This window comes from Rhinopithecus roxellana, chromosome 4 (genome assembly GCF_007565055.1).
Source record: "Rhinopithecus roxellana isolate Shanxi Qingling chromosome 4, ASM756505v1, whole genome shotgun sequence".
NCBI classification, from domain to species: Eukaryota; Metazoa; Chordata; class Mammalia; order Primates; family Cercopithecidae; genus Rhinopithecus; species Rhinopithecus roxellana.
Genome location: NC_044552.1, coordinates 9,359,879 through 9,369,326, shown reverse-complemented (window position 1 = coordinate 9,369,326; position 9,448 = coordinate 9,359,879). Strand labels below are relative to the sequence as shown.

General features: G+C 44.5%; 1 protein-coding gene and 1 pseudogene across 2 annotated transcripts in view; both read left to right on the top strand.

Moving 5' to 3' along the window:
* Window positions 1-882: 882 nt before the first annotated feature.
* On the top strand, window positions 883-1,804 carry LOC104671979 (annotated as a pseudogene).
* A 3,420-nt stretch (window positions 1,805-5,224) lies between these two features.
* LOC104671974 (glucosaminyl (N-acetyl) transferase 2 (I blood group)) overlaps window positions 5,225-9,448 on the top strand; it is a 108,417-nt gene continuing 104,193 nt past the window's right edge. The window contains exon 1 of one of the 2 annotated variants that reach the window (XM_030929507.1): window positions 5,225-5,275. The gene's annotated coding sequence lies outside the window, so the exon portion shown is untranslated. Of the gene's footprint in view, window positions 5,276-5,337; window positions 5,453-9,448 lie in introns of those variants that run through there. The other variant, XM_030929508.1, reaches the window with a different exon arrangement.

The following is a 9,448-nucleotide window of genomic DNA, read 5'->3' as shown; positions in this document are numbered from 1 at the left end:
CTGGGCACAGACCCAGACCCCATCTCTAAGAAAAAAAGAAGAGGAGGAGTTAGGTTTCAAAACCCCATGCTACCCTTAACTAATTACTGGATATCAGGCAAGCTAGCATATATCTGGGTTTAATTTCTTCATGTGCAAAGTGGATATAATGTCAATGCTTACCTCTCAGGCCATCAGTGAGAACATGGAGACAAGGTGTGATAGAGTAGTCATTAGAGTTCAGTGTCAGTATCCTGAATAAGTTGGTGGGAAAAATCTGCAAGATTCCTTCCAATGCTGAAATACTATAAATTCTTGATCTTTATTTTTAGGTAAAGAGACCCCACTATTGAGGAGTTCTGGGTGTTGTCCACGTAAATGGTGACCTACCTCAGGACAACTGTGATTGCCTGAAATTGAAGAAATATAGTGTCCCTTGCATTCAAAGGTGACGTCAGTGATGGTGATGGTGGCTCTGTATGGGGAAAAGAGGTGCCAAATGAACACACATTCCACCCTTACTCTACGTGGGAAAACACCCTGAGCCAGCAGTTGTGGCCGATTTGCTAGGGTCTTAATTTGTGGTTGACTTAGACAGAGGGGCCCAAATGTGCCTGGCTTTTGCGAAGTGGTCAGCTGGCCCCACTGGCTCATGTTCAAAGAGTCACCTGATTGTTTTTCAATATAAGAGAAGAGTTACCGACTTGTGGTTGATCCTCCTTCTTTTAAGTAAATGGTCATATTGCCCTTCTTGCTGAAAATAAGTTGCTAGAGCAGATTTCTCAAGTCTGGGCAGGGAACTGCAGACTGACTTCAGCAATGGCATAAAATGAGGTGAGTGATGAACTGAGAAGAGGCCACAGGAAAAATGAAGGTGAAGGCATTTGAGGTGGTCCTAGGGCTATGGCCATGTCCGTAACTCTTTTATTCCTGCATACCAACCATTTAGTCCTGCAAAAACACCTTCCACAAGGGAAAACCTCAAACTCTTCAGTCCTTGCAGAAGTGTGTGGCATGATTGTGACAGGCAAGAAAATGTTCTTCAATGAAAATATACCAGTGACGCCATTGAGAAATGTAACTTGCCAGCAATACTTGATCCGAAATCACTACATAATGGAACCTCTGTCCGAAGACGAAGCCGAGTTCCCATTGGCCTATGTCATGGCCATCCAAAAAGACTTTGATACATTTGAAAGGCTCTTCAGGGCCATCTACACTCCCCAGAACATCTACTGTGTTCGTGTGGATCAGAAGGCCCCAGTCGCTTTCAAAGACACTGGAAGAAAGCTACTGAGCTGCTTCCCAAACGTCTTTGTGACTTCTAAGAGGGAGTCTGTGGTCTACACGGGGATCTCCAGGCTCCAGCTGATCTGCATTGCCTGAACGACCTTGTGGCCTCTGAGGTTCCCTGGAAGTATGTCGTCAACACCTGCGGGCAAGAATTCCCCCCGAAAACCAACAGGGAAATAGTTCAGTATTGAGGGGACTGAAAAGGAAAAATATCACCCCCAGGGTGCTGCCTCCTCCTCATATTATCAGAAGGACCAAATACATGCACTTGGAGCAGAGATACAGTTTGTTTTCCTTCATGCTGTGGACTTGGATGAGAAAAATGCCTCCTCCCCACCATCTGACAATTCACTTTGGCTCTGCCTATGTGGCCCTTACAAGGGAATTTGCTAATCTTGTTCTTCAAAACCAGAGGGCCATTGATTTACTTGAGTGGTCAAAAGACACCTCCTCTCCTGAGGAGCATTTGTGGGTGACACTCAGTAGGATTCCAGGTATGTGGAACTTGATTTCCAATCTACATAAAGTCTAAACTGTGTGTGTGAATGTGCACATGTGTGTTACACATTGAAAATGGTCTTGATGAAGTTATGTATACCCACCTATGTTTCTAGACTTAATGAATATCCTGTTGACTGCTTTGCATATCTGTTTCAATGAATTAATATAAAATAAATTATACTTCTGGCCGGGCACAGTGGCTCATGCCTGTAATCCCAGCACTTTGGGAGGCTGAGGTGGGAGGATCACTTGAGGTCAGGAGTTTGAGACCAGCCTGGCCCACATGGTGAAACCCTGTCTCTACTAAAAATACAAAAATCAGCTGGGTGTGGTGGCACTGAATCCCAGCTACTCAGGAGGCCAAGACAGGAAGATTGCTTGAACTTGGGAGGTGGAGGCTACAGTGAGCCAAGATTGCAGCACTGCACTCCAGCCTGGGTGGCATGGCAAGACTCCATCTCAATGAATGAATGAATGAATCAATGAATTAATTAATAAAATAAATTATGCTTCTATGTGTCACTAAATATACTGTTAGCTTATTTCTCAAGGAAAAAATTGCCCCCTGCTGCAATGATTCGACTTAACTGGTTCTTTCCCAATAAGTAGATCCAGTCCTGAATCTTCAGAATAGTCATCCTTTTTTCCCGACCTTCATCACCAGACTCTGGGTTTGCAAAATACTGATGTATACTTGGATATTTGATGATTTTATTCCTTTGTTGGTAAAAGGCATAGAATTATGTGGAGCATTTTATTTACCTCTCCAGCAAAATTCCCATGGACTGGTCTCTATTTTTAATACTTTTGCAAATAGTACAGAATGACAGGCCATGAAGAAATGATGAGTCATGCGTTCATGAGGAAGCTGAATTGTACATCTGGGCCCCACACACGTGGTGCAGTGTAAGATGAAGGAGAAGATAACCAGGCATGACCATTAAAATGGTTCCTTTCCAATTAGAAAAAAAAAAAATTCATGACCATTTTAGAAAACATGGAAAATAGGAAAAAAATATGAAGAAGAAAGTAAAATTTCTCATAATCCTAAAACTCTAAAAAAAATTCCGTTAAAAGAGTTGGGCTTCTTTTAGTGTTTTCAAAATAGGTCATTTCAAGAATTGTTGATTTGGCCAGGCGGGGTGGCTCATGCCTGTAATCCCAGCACTTTGGGAGACCAGGTAGATCACTTGAGGTCAGGAGTTTGAGATCAGCCTGGCCAACATGGTGAAACCCTGTCTCTACTAAAAATACAAAAAATTAGCCAGGCGTGATGGCAGGTGCCTGTAATCCCAGCTACTCGGGAGGCTGAGATAGAGAATTGCTTCAACCCGGGAGGCGGAGGTTCCAGTGAGCTGATATCGCACCACTGCATTCCAGCCTGGGCAACAGAGCAAGACTCCGTCTCAAAAAAAAAAAAAAAAAAAAGAGAAAAGAAAAGAAAAAGAGGCCAGGTGCGTTGGCTCACACCTGTAATCCCAGCACTTTGGGAGGCCAAGGTGGGTGGATCACCTGAGGTCGGGAGTTCAAGACCAGCCTGACCAACATGGAGAAACCCTGTCTCTACTAAAAATACAAAAAATTAGCTGAGTGTGGTGGTACATGCCTGTAATCCCAGCTACTTGGAGGCTGAGACAGGAGAATTGCTTGAACCTGGGAGGCGGAGATTGCAGTGAGCCGAGATCGTGCCATTGCACTCCAGCCTGGGCAACAAGAGCGAAACTCGATCTCAAAAAATAAATAGGCCGGGCGCGGTGGCTCAAGCCTGTAATCCCAGCACTTTGGGAGGCCGAGACGGGCGGATCACGAGGTCAGGAGAGCGAGACCATCCTGGCTAACACGGTGAAACCCCGTCTCTACTAAAAAAAAATACAAAAAACTAGCCAGGCGAGGTGGCGGGTGCCTGTAGTCCCAGCTACTCGGGAGGCTGAGGCAGGAGAATGGTTGCAGTGAGCTGAGATCTGGCCACTGCACTCCAGCCTGGGCGACAGAGCGAGACTCTGTCTCAAATAAATAAATAAATAAATAAATAAATAAATAAATAATAAATAAAAGAAAAGAAAAATAATCGTTGATTTGGGCCAGGTGTGGTGGCTCACGCCTGTAATCCGAGCACTTTGGGAGGCTGAGGGGGGTGGGTCACTTGAGTCCAGGAGTTCAAGATCATCCTGGTCAACATGGTGAAACCCTTTCTGTACTAAAAATACAAAATTTAACCGGGCATAGTGGCGGGTGCCTGTAGTCCCAGCTGCTTGGGAGGCTGAGGCAGGAGAATTGCTTGAACCAGGAGACAGAGGTTGCAGTGAGCCGAGATTGTGACACTGCACTGGGTGACAGAGCAAGGCTCTGTCACAAAAAGAAAAAAAAAAAAAAAAAGTTCATTTGCTATTTCTTCAGTTTATCCCGGCCTTATGACTGCAAAAAAAAAAATTTTTTTTTTAACTCCGTTGGATTTTTTCTTTTATTTTTGTTTTAAGTTGATGTCTCACTAGGTTGCCCAGGCTGGTCTCAGAATTCCTGGGCTCAAACAACCCTCCCGCCTCAGCCTCCCTAGTAGCTGAAACTGCAGGTGCACACCACCATGCCCTGCTTTATCCCCACTAAATTTTATAAGCTGCTTCTAACTGCAAAGTGTTTGGCAGAAGAGAGGGACATGGCTAAGTACACGGTATGCCTAGCTTGTTCCCTGGGACAGGAATCAGTTCATTCCTGAAAGGGTATGTAAAGAGCCTGTTTGCCTGGCCTGGGAAAAGCCAGAGGTTCAGAGAGAGGAAGTGACTTGCTCAAGATAAACAGCTTGCATTAGAGAAGAGAGAACGTGCCTTCTGAAAATGCCCAGGGCATTTTTTACTAAATTCTGCTGCCACCTTAGGATTTCCCTTCCTCAGTGAGGGGCGCATTTGAGCAGAACACATATCTAAATCTGTTAGGGGTTACCCTGGGGCAGAGACTATAAAATTTCCCACCAATAACTAAACGTAAGGATGGAACCTTAAACACAGGGGTCTATGAGGGAATCCAAAACTTCCCCTCTGAAAAAGCAGCCTCTAAGGCGGCAAAATGGAGGGTAGTCTTAGGAAAACACCCAAATAATTATCCTGAGGTCTATCTTGGAGTGTCCTCGTGAAAAACCCAATTACACCCAGGGCAGTTACCTTTCTGAGGAGTTTCTTCTTATAACATTCCTGGAGTGGAAAGTGATCAACTCAAAGCCCTCCAGGATTCTGGAGGCATGGGGTGAGCTAGTGTCAGGTAGCACCTGGTATCCAGCAGTTTAAGAAATCCAGACTCCAGACAGGCTCTCCGTAGTTCTGTCTCTGAGACTCTCAGGGCAGGCCTTGGGGGTGGGACTGAAAGCAAACAGACCTTCCCTCTTTCACATTCCAGCCTTTGTTACTCCACTTAAAACACTAGGGTTAAAACTGCGTTTATCTTAAACAGGCTTACTGTGTTCACTGCTGGACGCTTCTGAGCAATCTTATCCTCCTGGGAACTGAGATAGGTAGGTGGAGGTCAGCGTGCTGGGAAACTGGTGGAGGGAGGAAACTGCAGGGAGCTGGTCTTCCCGGGTTACCTCTGTTAAATTGCTGACGGCAGTTTAAGGTTCAATAGACTGGTACTCGCATGGGCTGCATGGATGTTTTATATTTCCAGAACCTAGCACAATGCCGGGCATAAAGTAAGTACACCAAAAAATGTTGAATGAGTCATTTGGTCATGAGATTTCTGTTTCCAAAGGTCTTTTTTCAAAGAATAGCATATTTGTATGTTGTTTCATTACGTGATGGGCCTACTGGGCACTAGGATTTTCCATCTGTCTCTTTAAATCATGAGTATCCTTCTATATCTCAGTTACAACTTTTAACTTTGTAGGAAAGGACAACGCTCACTTCAGACTTAATGGTTTCTGTTTCTCTGTTCCCTTCAGGCAAGAAAATGTTTCCAGAATTTGACAAGGTACTTGGCACTGTCTGGCATTTAAATTTTTTTTTTTTTTTTTTTTTTTTGAGACATAGTCTCACTCTGTCACCCAGGCAAGGGTACGGTGGTGCCATCTCGGCTTACTGCAACCCCAACCTCCTGGGTCCTGCCTCAGCCTCCTGAGTAGCAGGACTACAGGCATGAGCCACCAAGCCCGGCTAGTTTTTGTATCTTTAGTAGAGATACAAAATGTTCCATCATGTTGGCCAGGCTGGTCTCAAACTCCTGACTCCCTGTGATCCACCTGCCTCGGCCTCCTAAAGTGCTGGGATTACAGGCGTGAGCCACCGTACCCAGCCTAAAATGTATTTTATTTAATTAGTTCTTTTGAAACATTCCTGTGAGGTATGGACTTCATTTGATAATAGGTAAAATTGAAAATGAAGCTCTGGGCCATGTAGAAGAGTAGTAGATCCATATTGCCATTCTATGAAAACTCATCTTCTGATATTAAAGACAGGTCTACTAAGTAAATTCAGGTTTTGCCAAACTCAAAGCTACTTTTCTGTTTTCATTGTTTTTAAATGTAGGCCTTTGAGAGTCGTCGCTTGTAAAGAGAGTCTTTCCGCACCTGGTAGCAGATTGGCCAAATAGAGGGTAGTTACCTGTAGGCTGTGGTTTTCCAGAAGAAATAGGGAGACTGTAATCCCAGGCCCTGGGGACCCTACAGCGTAAAGGATTTGTTTCTTTGCACTCTGTTCTGATTGCACAGCATATTGCAATCATTGGAAGAAGGGAGGCTACATTCTTTCATGTAATTATTCTTAGTGATCAGAAGCTTGAGGTCTCCCTTGTGGAAGTATTCTACCTATGGCAGTGATTTTTGGTTCCTGTAACTTCAAAATCCTATCAAGGACTTTCTGAGCGATAGAGAGCGGGAGGGTAAGAGCAAAACTCCAGAAAGGTGAAAACAACACATAAAGCCTGGGGCACCGAGATGGGGCTGCTGTTCTAGCTTCTCATAATATCCAACTTAGAGAAAACACTCAGTCCTCAACTCCGGGGTAACTGTCTGCAACAGTGAAATTAGACTGCTAAAACGTATGAGGTTCTCTGGCTTCTCCCCTAGCCCCTGGCTTGGAAAGCCTGGAGTTGTCAGACATCTTTTCATGTGCAAACTGCAGGTGGAAAGTACCTTTAAGGCCTGAACTCTGCCTAGTAACTGAGCTGCTATTTAACTTTCCTCAGCCTTGCATTGCCTCAAAGTTATTTAATTGACTGGATTGAAAAGACCAGCTTTCGGCCAGGCACGGTGTAGCTCATGACTGTAATCCCAGCACTTTGGGAGGCCGAGTCAGGTGGATCACCTGAGATCAGGAGTTCGAGACCAGCCTACCAGCATGGTGAAACCCCCATCTCTACTAAAGAGAAAATACAAAAATTAGCCAGGTGTGGTGGTGCATGCCTGTAATTCCAGCTGCTCAGGAGGCTGAGGCAGGAGAATTGCTTAAGCTCGGGAGGCGGAGGCTTCAGTGAGCCTAGATGGTATCATTACACTCCAGACTGGGAAACAAGAGCGAAATCCGTCTCAAAAGAAAAAAAAAAAAAAAAAAGGACCAAGGACCAGCTTTCTCTTATATTTTCCTATTACATTTTTTCCCAGCTATTTTTTGTTAAACGGTCACAACCCACTTCATTTCCCCCTCGTAGCCTCTTCTTACCCACAGCTTTCCATCCAGGTCTGGAATTAGCTCTGACTTCTTTACAAGCCCTGAGCTGAGCATGTTAGGTGCCCTACCTCCAGAATCCTCCCAGCAAGACCTGGAGATTGCTGTTGTCTTGACTTTAGACTTGAAAAACCAAGGCTGGGCGCGTTGGCTCAGGCCTGTCATCCTAGCACTTTGGGAGGCCGAGGCGGGCGGATCACGAGGTCCGGAGATTGAGACTGTCCTGGCTAACATGGTGAAACACCGTCTCTACTAAAAATACAAAAACATTAGCTGGTCGTGGTAGTGAGCGCCTGTAGTCCCAGCTACTTTGGGAGGCTGAGGCAGGAGAATGGCGTGAACCTGGGAGGTGGAGCTTGCGGTGAGCCGAGATCGCACCACTGCACTCCAGCCTGGGCGACAGAGCGAGACTCCGTCTCAAAAAAAAAAAAAAACCCAGTTTATTCCAAGCTGTTCATCCTCTGAGACGGCATCAGGCTTTCATAAACATTGAGAAAGTTTCCACTGCCCCCCCCCTCCACCCCCGGTTTCTAATTTGGGCACGCAGGTGATGTCATGGTAAAATGAATATGTGAAAAGCGCTTTGGGCCTCATATGGTCCATGAATAATTAAGGTGAGGATGATGGGATTCTTGTCTGTGGAAAGGAACCCCTTTTTTTCTGCTTCTCTTTCTGCAATCAGTTATTGAGATTAAACTCTAAATGCAGTATCTTAGTGCAATAAAAATTAGTTTATATCCTGGAGTGAGAATTTATAAGAGTATGTGTTATGGAGAAATAAGCAATTAGAGATTGAACGTAATATACACCCTGCCAGTTACTGAGCAACCAAACTACAAGTCTTTGCTGGTTCCCCATTTGTTCAGAACTCTCTATCCCACCTGATCAGTGCCTCCAACTTAGAATTTGGGAGTATTAATTTTGATCCGAAGTTCAAGCTGGGATGAACAATCTCTACTCTTTTTGGTCACTCCCTGATTACCATCTCCTCGCATTATATCACACAAATGCAAGAGCCTAGGGCCCAGAATTGAGGAGAGTGATTAGTGATAGATTGTACAAGGGCACTGGGAAAGCTGCAGGGTCAGGAAGACCAGCGTGTCCCATATGCCTACCAAAAAGAAATGCACCAGCTAGCACTGGCTTGATTAAAAAGGAAATAGATTCATATTAATTATTTTTTAAATGTCTAGCATTGTCAAAGATACTATTTTACAGAATCATAAGTGCTCCAGAGCTCAAAATCAAGGAACCCTCATAGCATTTCAGATAAGGTACAAGTAAAGATGTATGAACTTTGCTTGTACTTGCAGCAGAGCACAAAATACAAGTGTTTGTTACCTTGCAACTAAATCAAGTGAGTTGTAAATTCGAAGAGCAGGCAAATGATTCAAGATGCTTCTATGCCTGCAATGTCTGGAGGGATAGAACTAGGCCAAGAACGAGGTGAGAGTCAAAGAAAGAAAGACCTGATGTAATTGTCTGGATAAATTGGGAGAAAACATGGTAAAACTTACTTGACTAGTTTAGATAAGCATAATTCAGCATTGACATTTTCATTTAATCATTCCTATAGTCAATTTCATTTGATATGGACAGGGTCTAAAGAGACATTAAAAGTCAACTAAAAATTAGAGAAATTTTTTTTTTTTTTTTTTTTTTTTTTGAGACGGAGTCTTGCTCTGCCACCCAGGCTGGAGTGCAGTGGCCGGCTCTCAGCTCACTACAAGCTCCGCCTCCCGGGTTGACGCCATTCTCCTGTCTCAGCCTCCCGAGCAGCTGGGACTACAGGCGCCCGCCTCGTCGCCCGGCTGGTTTTTTGTATTTTTTAGTAGAGACGGGGTTTCACCGTATTAGCCAGGATGGTCTCGATCTCCTGACCTCGTGATCCGCCCGTCTCGGCCTCCCAAAGTGCTGGGATTACAGGCTTGAGCCACCGCGCCCGGCCAAAATTAGAGAAATTTTAGTCATTTCAGAAAAGATTGATTTTGTATGCATACTGTATTGAAGAAGTGATTTGTTCAAAC